The sequence below is a fragment of the Salvelinus sp. IW2-2015 genome, unplaced genomic scaffold (genome assembly GCF_002910315.2).
Source record: "Salvelinus sp. IW2-2015 unplaced genomic scaffold, ASM291031v2 Un_scaffold1552, whole genome shotgun sequence".
Classification (NCBI taxonomy): Eukaryota; Metazoa; Chordata; class Actinopteri; order Salmoniformes; family Salmonidae; genus Salvelinus; species Salvelinus sp. IW2-2015.
In genome coordinates, this window is record NW_019942983.1 from 236871 (window position 1) to 246277 (window position 9407).

The 9407-nt window shown below is 38.6% G+C and overlaps 1 long non-coding RNA gene across 1 annotated transcript; it reads right to left on the reverse strand.

The window, feature by feature from the left end:
• Nucleotides 1–397: 397 nt before the first annotated feature.
• Nucleotides 398–8453, reverse strand: LOC139024475 (uncharacterized). Its single transcript, XR_011475798.1, has 3 exons — nt 8366–8453; nt 5292–5440; nt 398–532 (listed from the first exon to the last, which is right to left on the reverse strand). It is a non-coding gene; the product is annotated as an uncharacterized lncRNA (long non-coding RNA).
• Nucleotides 8454–9407: the final 954 nt, after the last annotated feature.

Here is a 9407-nt window from a genome sequence, read left to right on the forward strand (position 1 = left end):
GTGATCGTGGCAGGGGTCTAAACATACAGAGGAGGACTTGGGATTTCAGTGATCGTGGCAGGGGTCTAAACATACAGAGGAGGACTTGGGATTGATTTTGTTTTTTTACTTTACACCACAGGCCTTTAGGAACATGTCTGAATCCTTCCAGGCCTTGTTAGTTGAACGTTGTTATTGACAGTAGTTGGGAGGGGAGCTGTGAAAGCACCTGAACATGATCAAGTGAAGAGACTAGAAATGTCAGGTGGGATACAAATTGTGAGGGTTGCTTTTCTCAAATTCAGAGAGGCTGTGCGAGAGACATTTAGAGCTGTTGACACTCATGGTACTACAAGGACACAATAGTGTGTGTGTGTGTGTGTGTGTGTGTGCATGCGTGTGTGCGCATTACCTGTGGGTTCTTTGTCTCTGGTTGAGAGATGCAGTGCATCCGGGGCTGTGCTGGCTGCCTAGCCGAGCAGGGCTGGTCATATAGTCGTTTGGCACTGTGGGTGGTTTCACCGGCTCTAGAGGTTTACAGGGCGTGCTGCGTCTGTTAAAGTCAACCGAAGACAGAGAGGGAGATAAAGAGGAGAATGACTCAGAATGAACCAGAATGAACCAGAATGACTCAGAATGACTCAGAATGAACCAGAATGACTCAGAATGAACCAGAATGAACCAGAATGACTCAGAATGAACCAGAATGAACCAGAATGAACTAGAATTACTCAGAATTACTCAAAATGAACCAGAATTACTCAGAATTACTCAGAATGAACCAGAATGAACAAGGACTCAGAATGACTCAGAATGAATCAGGGGTCCATTAATTTTTAGAAAAAAATTAGATAAATGAATACAAAAAATCCTCATTGGAAAGTAATGGAGAAAATGTCCCTATTCACGAATGGAAGTTATCTCCTAAAACGTGGATGTTGAGTTGGAAGGCAGTAGAACCCGACGCCACGATGTACATGTACTTGTTACACACCTTCGGAAATTATTCCCCTTGACTTATTCCACATTCTGTTGTGCTACAGCCGGAATTAAACATTGCTTTGCACATCTGGATTTGGGGATTGTCTCCCATTCTTCCTTGCAGATTTTTTCAAACTCTGTCAAGTAAGATGGGAAGCGGCGATAAACAGCAATCTTCAAGTCTTTCCAAAGATTTTCAATGGGATTCAAATCTGTGCTTTGGCTGGGCCACTCAAGGGCTTTCACATTCTTCTTCTTCTGAAGTCATTCCAGCATTGCTTTAGCTGTTTGCTTGGGGTCATTGTCCTGTTGGAACATAAACCTCTCTCTGAGGTTGCTTGTGGTCATTGTCTTTGGAATAAACCTCTCTGAGGTTGCTTGGGATCATATCCTGTTGGAACAATAAACCTCTCTCTGAGGTTGCTTGTGGTCATTGTCCTGTTGGAACATACATCTCTCTGAGGTTTGCTTGGGGTCATTGTCCTGTTGGACACATAAACCTCTCTCTGAGGTTGCTTGTGGTCATTGTCCTGTTGAACATAAACCTCTCTCTGAGGTTGCTTGGGATCATTATCCTGTTGGAACATAAACCTCTCTCTGAGGTTGCTTGGGGTCATTGTCCTGTTGGAACATAAACCTCTCTCTGAGGTTGCTTGGGTCATTTCCTGTTGGAACATAAACTCTCTCTGAGGTTGCTTGTGGTCATTGTCCTGTTGGAACATAAACCTCTCTCTGAGGTTGCTTGGGTCATTTCCTGTTGGAACATAAACCTCTCTCGTGAGGTTCTTGGGGTCATTGTCCTGTTGGAACATACACCTCTCTCTGAGGTTGCTTGGGGTCATTGTCCTGTTGGAACATAAACCTCTCTCTGAGGTTACTTGTGGTCATTGTCCTGTTGGAACTAAACCTTCCCTGAGATTGCTTGTGGTCATGTCCTGTTGGAACATAAACCTCTCTCTGAGGTTGCTTGGGTCATTTCCTGTTGGAACATAAACCTCTCTCTGAGGTTGCTTGTGGTCATTGTCCTGTTGGAACATAAACCTCTCTCTGAGGTTGCTTGGGGTCATTGTCCTGTTGGAACATAAACCTCTCTCTGAGGTTACTTGGGTCATTGTCCTTTGGAACATAAACCTCTCTCTGAGGTTGCTTGGGTCATTGTCCTGTTGGAACATAAACCTCTCTCTGAGGTTGCTTGGGGTCATTGTCCTGTTGGAACATAAACCTCTCTCTAAGGTTGCTTGGGGTCATTGTCCTGTTGGAATAAACCTCTCTCTAAGGTTGTCTGGGGTCATTGTCCTGTTGGAACATAAACCTCTCTCTGAGGTTCTTGGGGTCATTGTCCTGTTGGAACATAAACCTCTCTAGGTTGCTTGGGGTCATTGTCCTGTTGGAACATAAACCTCTCTCTGAGGTTACTTGGGGTCATTGTCCTGTGGACATAAACCTCTCTCTGAGGTTGCTTGCTCTCTAATGCAGGTCCTAGTCAAGGAGTTGCCTTTATTTGGCTCCATTCATTGTTACCTCTATCCTTACTAGTCTTCCTCATAGTATGATGATGTTGCCACCACCATGATTCACGGTAGGGATGGTGTTAGACGGGTCATGAGTTATGCCTGGTTTTGTCCAGAAATAGCACTTTGCATTCAGGCCAAAGAGTAAAWTTTTTTGTCTCATCAGACCACTAAATATTTTTCCTTGTGCTCTCTTTCAAACTCCAGGTGTGCTTTCATGTGCCATTTTCACTGGAGTGGCTTCTGTCTGGCCATTCTCCCATAAATCCCAGATTGGTGAAGTGCTATAGAGAATGTTGTCCTTCTGGCAGGTTCTCCCATCTCAGYCAAGGAACTCTGTAGGTCTGTCAGAGTGGTCATTGGGTTCTTGGGTTCTCTAGGCAGAGTCTGGGTAGTTCCATTTCCCAATGATGGAGATCACTGTGCTCTTGGAAACTTTTAACACTCTAGAAATTGCTTTGTACCCTTCCCCAGGTACAGCGCCTTCGGTAAGTATTCAGACCCCTTGACGTTTTCCACATGTTGTTACGTTACAGCCTTATTATAAAATTCATTAAATAAAACATTTTCCTCATCAATCTACACACAATACCCTATAACGACAAAGTGAAAACAGGTTTTTAGAATGAGAAACCCAGAAATACCTTATTTACATAAGTRTTCAGACCCTTTGCTATGAGACTCGAAATTGAGCTCAGGTGCATCCTGTTTCCATTGACCATTCTTGAGATGTTTCTACAACTTGTGGTCCACCAATCAGGCCTTTATGGTAGAGTGGCCAGACGGAGCCACTCCTCAGTAAAAGCCACATGACAGCCCACTTGGAGTTTGCCAAAAGGCACCTAAAGGTCTCTCAGACCATGATAAACAAGATTCTCTGGTCTGATGAAACCAAGATTGAACTCTTTGGCCTGAATGCCAAGCGTCACGTCTGAAGGAAACCTGGCACCATCCCTATGGTGAAGCATGGTGGTGGCAGCAATGTGCTGTGAGGATGTTTTTCAGTGTCATAGACTGGGAGACTAGTCAGGATCGAGGGAAAGATGAACGGAGCAAAGTACAGAGAGATCTTTGATGAAAACCTGCTCCAGATCGCTCAGGACCTCAGACTGGGGCGAAGGTTCACCTTCCAACAGGACAACGACCCTACTGTAAGCACACAGCCAAGACAAGGGAGGAGTGGCTTCGGGAAAAGTCTCTGAATATCCTTGAGTGGCCCAGCCAGAGCCCGGACTTGAACCCAATCGAACATCTCTGGAGAGACCTGAAAATAGCTGTGCAGCAACGTTCCCCATCCAACTTGACAGAGCTTGAGAGGATCTGCAGAGAAGAAAGGGAGAAACTCCCCAAATACAGGTGTGCCAAGCTTGTAGTGTCATATACAAGAAGACTCAAGGCTATAATCGCTGCCAAAGGTGTTTCAATAAGGACTGAGTAAGGGGTCTGAATACTTATGTAAATGTGATATTTCATTTATTTTTATTTATAAATTAGCAAAAATGTCTATAAACCTGTTTTTGCTTTGTCATTATGGGGTATTGTGATGTCATTATGGGGTATTGTGATGTCATTATGAGGTATTGTGATGTCATTATGGGGTATTGTGATGTCATTATGGGGTATTGTGATGTCATTATGGGGTATTGTCTGCAGATTGATGAGAGAAAAAAGCTATTTAATACATTTTAGAACAAGGCTGTAATGTAACAACATGTGGAAAAAAGTCAAGGGGTCTGAATACTTTCCGAAGGCACTGTATCAACCTCATCACAATTCTGTCTCGGAGCTCTACGGACAGTTCCTTCGGACTTCGTGGTAAAGTTTCTGCTCTGACATGACCTTTCAACTGTGGCACCTTATATAGACAGGTGTATTTCTTTCAACAACAAACAAAAATATTTTTTATTTCTTTTACCTTTATTTAACTCGGCAAGTCAGTTAAGAACAAAAGTCTTATTTACAATGACGGCCTACTCCGGCCAAACCCGGGCGACGCTGGGCCAATTGTGCGCCGCACCTAAATCATGTCCAAACAATTGAAATTGGCCTCCAGTGAAGTCGTATGAACCGGAGTTCAAGTTGGAGTTSAAGTTGGAGTGTCATAGCAAAAAGGTCTGAATAATTGGCTAGTTCTGTTTTTTAATTTTCAATAAATATGCAAACAAATAAATAAATAAAACATGCTTTCACTTCATCATTATGGTGTATTGTGTGTAGATGGGTGAGATTTWWWWWAAAKATTTAAATCCATTTTTGAATTCAGGCTATAACAACATAATGTTGAATAAATCAATGGGGTATGAATACATTCCGAAGGCACTGTATATATCATATTAACAACATAGTAACCTTTTCCAAAACCTTTTTTACAACCATTTTACAACACACTGAAACGCTCTATACAAGTAAAAGTCAGTGAAAATCTGTGCTGGGGAATCTATCAGCTGGACGTTCCACAGCAGTGACTACGACAGCTAACTGAAATAGAGCTTATCTGTGTTAAAGGCCAGAATTACTGCCTGCTTTGTGTTACACTGCAACTTTATATCAAACCGTGATTACGTCCCATATGGCACCCTATTCCCTACATAGTGCACTACTTTTGACTAGAACCCTATTGGTCCTTGTCAAAAGCAGTGCCCGACATAAGGAAAAGGGTGCATTTTGAGACTGAACCCATGTCAAAGATCAGGATGGGACTAACTTTCATGTCCCCCGGCTACGAGTCCAAACTCCCCAAAATAGCTGTGCCTCTACTCTGCCTTCTAACATGTTGACTACAAAAAGTCGTCCCTTGTTTAAAAAAGGAGGCCATCTTACCCCAGAGTTCCACGCCCTGACAACGTCCCTGACAACGTCCCTGACAACGTCCCTGTCACGGGCGGCGGGCTAGGAGGTTTCTGTGTTGGCGGATTGGTCCTCGATAGCGTTCCTCCTCCTCCTCTGATTGGCTGATTGTTTCCATGCTGCTGTTGTAAGAAAATAAATCTCTGTAACACATTTAACATAGTGGTAGCATAAAGACTAAGTTGTACGGCAACTGAAATGTGACAGGCTTCCCAGATTCAGTATCTTTATCTTTAATGAGACATTCTAGCTTATTAGCATATTGATAGCAGGACTTAGTCACAAGGTGACGCCAGGTGAAAACCCACAGAGTAATTCCAAGAGAGTTTCTGCTTAACATTGTGACATGTTTGTTACAAACACGGTGTTCTACCAAGCATGTAAAACAAACAGATAAACATAGTCAACAACTAAGGTCACGCCACAGCTACCATCTGATGTTTCTAGGGAGGGACTTTCGAGGTTATTGTTTTAACAAGAGTTATAAATATTCAAAAGCGTACTCCTTTTATCTGGGAAGCCCATACAACAGACTAGATAGTAATACTAGACAGTTATACTAGATAGTTATACTAGATAGTTATACTAGATAGTTATACTAGATAGCTATACTAGATAGCTTACATACTAGATAGTTATACTAGATAGTTATAGTTATACTAGAAGATTAGTTATAGTTATACTTATAGATAGTTATACTAGATACTATACTAGAGATAATACTAGACAGTTATCTAAGATAGTTATACTAGAATAGTTATATAGATAGCTTATAGATAGTTATACTAGATAGCGCTATACTAGATATATAGTTTATACTAGATAGTTAATACTAGATAGTTATAGTTAACTAGATAGTTATACTAGATAGTATACTAATAGTTATACTAGATAGTTATACTTAGAATAGTTATAGTTATACTAGATGTATATCTAGATAGCTATACTAGAATAGTCTATACTAGATAGTCTAGACTAGCATAGTATTATCTAGATAGTTCTATACTAGATAGTTTATACTAGATAGCTATTATCTAGATAGTATTATTATACTAGATAGTTATACTAGATTGCTTATACTAGATAGTTATCTAGATAGTATCTAGATAAGTTATAGTGTATACTAGATAGTTAACTAGATAGTTATACTAGATGCTAACTAGATAGTTTTATACTAGTAGTTATACTAGATAGTATACTGAATAGTTATACTAGATAGTTATACTAGATAGCTTATACTAGATAGTATACTAGATAGTTATACTAGATAGTTATAAAGTTATACCTAGATAGTTATACTAGATAGTTATACTAGATAGTTATACTTAGATAATGCTATACTAGATAGTTATACTAGATATATACTATAGTTAGTATAGATACGTTTATAGCTAGATAGCTATACTAGATAGTTATAGTTATACTAGATAGTTATACTAGATAGTTATATAGATAGCTACTATACTAGTAGTTTATACTAGATAGCTATTACTAGATAGCTATACTAGCCTAGTTATACTAGATAGTTATAATAGATAGCTATACTTGATAGTTATACTAGATAGTATATAGTTATAAACTAGATTAGTTATAGTTATACTAGAATAGTTATACTAGATAGCTATACTAGATAGTATACTAGAAGTTTATACTAGATAGTTAACTAGATAGTTACTAGATGTATTACTAGTAGTTAACTAGATAGCTATACTAGATAAGTTTATACTAGATAGTTATAGTTAATACTAGATAGTTATACTAGATAGTTATACTAGAATAAGTATAACTAGATAGCTATAACTAGATAGTTATACCTAGATAGTTTATACTAGATAGCTTACTACAGATAGTTATACTAGATAGTGTTATACTAGATAGCTATACTAGTTAGCTATACTAGATAGTTATACTAGATAGCTATACTAGATAGTTATACTAGATAGTTATATGTTATACTAGATAGTTATACTAGATATGTTTATACTAGATAGTTATAACTAGATAGCTATACTAATAGTTTATACTAGATAGTTATACTAGATAGCTATACTAGATAGTTATATCTAGACTAGTTATACTAGATAGCTTATAGATGCTATAGCTAGCATTATACTAGATAGCTATACTAGATAGTTTACTAGATAGTTTATAACTAGATAGTTATACTAGATTAGTTATACCTAGAAGTTATACTAGAATAGTTATACTAGATAGTATACTAGATAGTTATACTAGAATAGTTATCTAGATAGTTACTAGATAGTAATACTAGATAGTTATTACTAAGATAGTATATACTAATAGCTTAACTAGATAGTTATACTAGAACATTATACTAGATACTATACTAGATAGTTATACTAGATAGTTTATAGTTATACTAGATAGTTATATCTAGATAGTTATACTAGATGTAACTAGATAGCTATAACGATAGTTATCTGATAGTTATATAGATAGCTATACTAGATAGTTATACTAGATAGTTATACTAGATAGCTATACTAGTAGTATACTAGATAGTTATACTAGATAGTTATAGTTATACTATAGTTTATACTAGATAGTTATTACTAGATAGTATATACTAGATAGTATACTAGATAGTTATACTAGATAGTATACTAGATAGTTTATACTAGTAGTTATACTAGATAGTATATAGATAGTTTAGTTTATACTAGATAGTTATACTAGTATTTTACTAGATACGCTATACTAGCTAGTTATACTAGATAGTTATACTAGATAGCTATACTAGCTAGTTATACTAGATAGTTATACTAGATAGCTACACATGAACAGCTATTCAACACATAACTGTCAACATATCTAGCATGATATACTGAAATGATAAGTTCTGTTTCTAAGGCTCTGATAATGACGACTATAGCAACAGTTGGACTAGGCATGCATGTACTATGGATTGGTTTAGGCCAATAATAGAAGTAATAAATTGAATGAAAAATGAAAACATTTTAAGGGGTTGAACAGCCTGGCAATAATAGAACTACGGAAAGATGGGTCATGTGACAAACTGGACTTACCTTGGCTTTGAGCCACTTAACGTAGGCGGGAGAAAGAGAGAGAGAAAGAGAGAGAAGGCATGTCAAAATCGCCATGTCGAAATGGTAAAAGGACCCAGAGTACAGGAGAGAGCCCGTTCACTACATTATTTACACTGAGTCAACGCTTCTCTAGACCTGGGCCACTCAGTGGTTAGATGGCTTTGCACCACACTGTCTGTCTGTCTGTCTGTCTGTCTGTCTGTCTGTCTGTCTGTCTGTCTGTCTGTCTGTCTGTCTGTCTGTCTGTAGTATCTACCTACAGTATCTACCTACAGTATCTATCTATCTATCTATCTATCTATCTATCTATCTATCTCTCTAATATGGTCATACATTGGGCAGGAGGTTAGGAAGTGCAGCTCAGTTTCCACCTCATTTTGTGGGCAGTGTGCACATAGCCTGTCTTCTCTTGAGAGCCATGTCTGCCTACGCGGCCTTTCTCAATAGCAAGGCTATGCTCACTGAGTCTGTACATAGTCAAAGCTTTCCTTAAGTTTGGGTCAGTCACAGTGGTCAGGTATTCTGCCACTGTGTACTCTCTGTTTAGGGCCAAATAGCATTCTAGTTTGCTCAGTTTTTTTGTTAATTCTTTCCAATGTGTCAAGTAATTATCTTTTGTTTTCTCATGATTTGGTTGGGTCTAATTGTGCTGTTGTCCTGGGGCTCTGTGGGGTGTGTTTGTGAACAGAGCCCCAGGACCAGCTTGCTTAGGGGACTCTTCTCCAGGTTCATCTCTCTGTAGGTGATGGCTTTGTTATGGAAGGTTTGGGAATCGCTTCCTTTTAGTGGTTGTAGAATTTAACGGCTCTTTTCTGGATTTTGATAATTAGTGGGTATCGGCCTAATTCTGCTCTGCATGCATTATTTGGTGTTCTACGTTGTACACGGAGGATATTTTTGCAGAATTCTGCATGCAGAGTCTCAATTTGGTGTTTGTCCCATTTTGTGAAATCTTGGTTGGTGAGGCGGACCCCAGACCCTCTCTATCATCTATCTATCTATCTATCTATCTATCTTATCT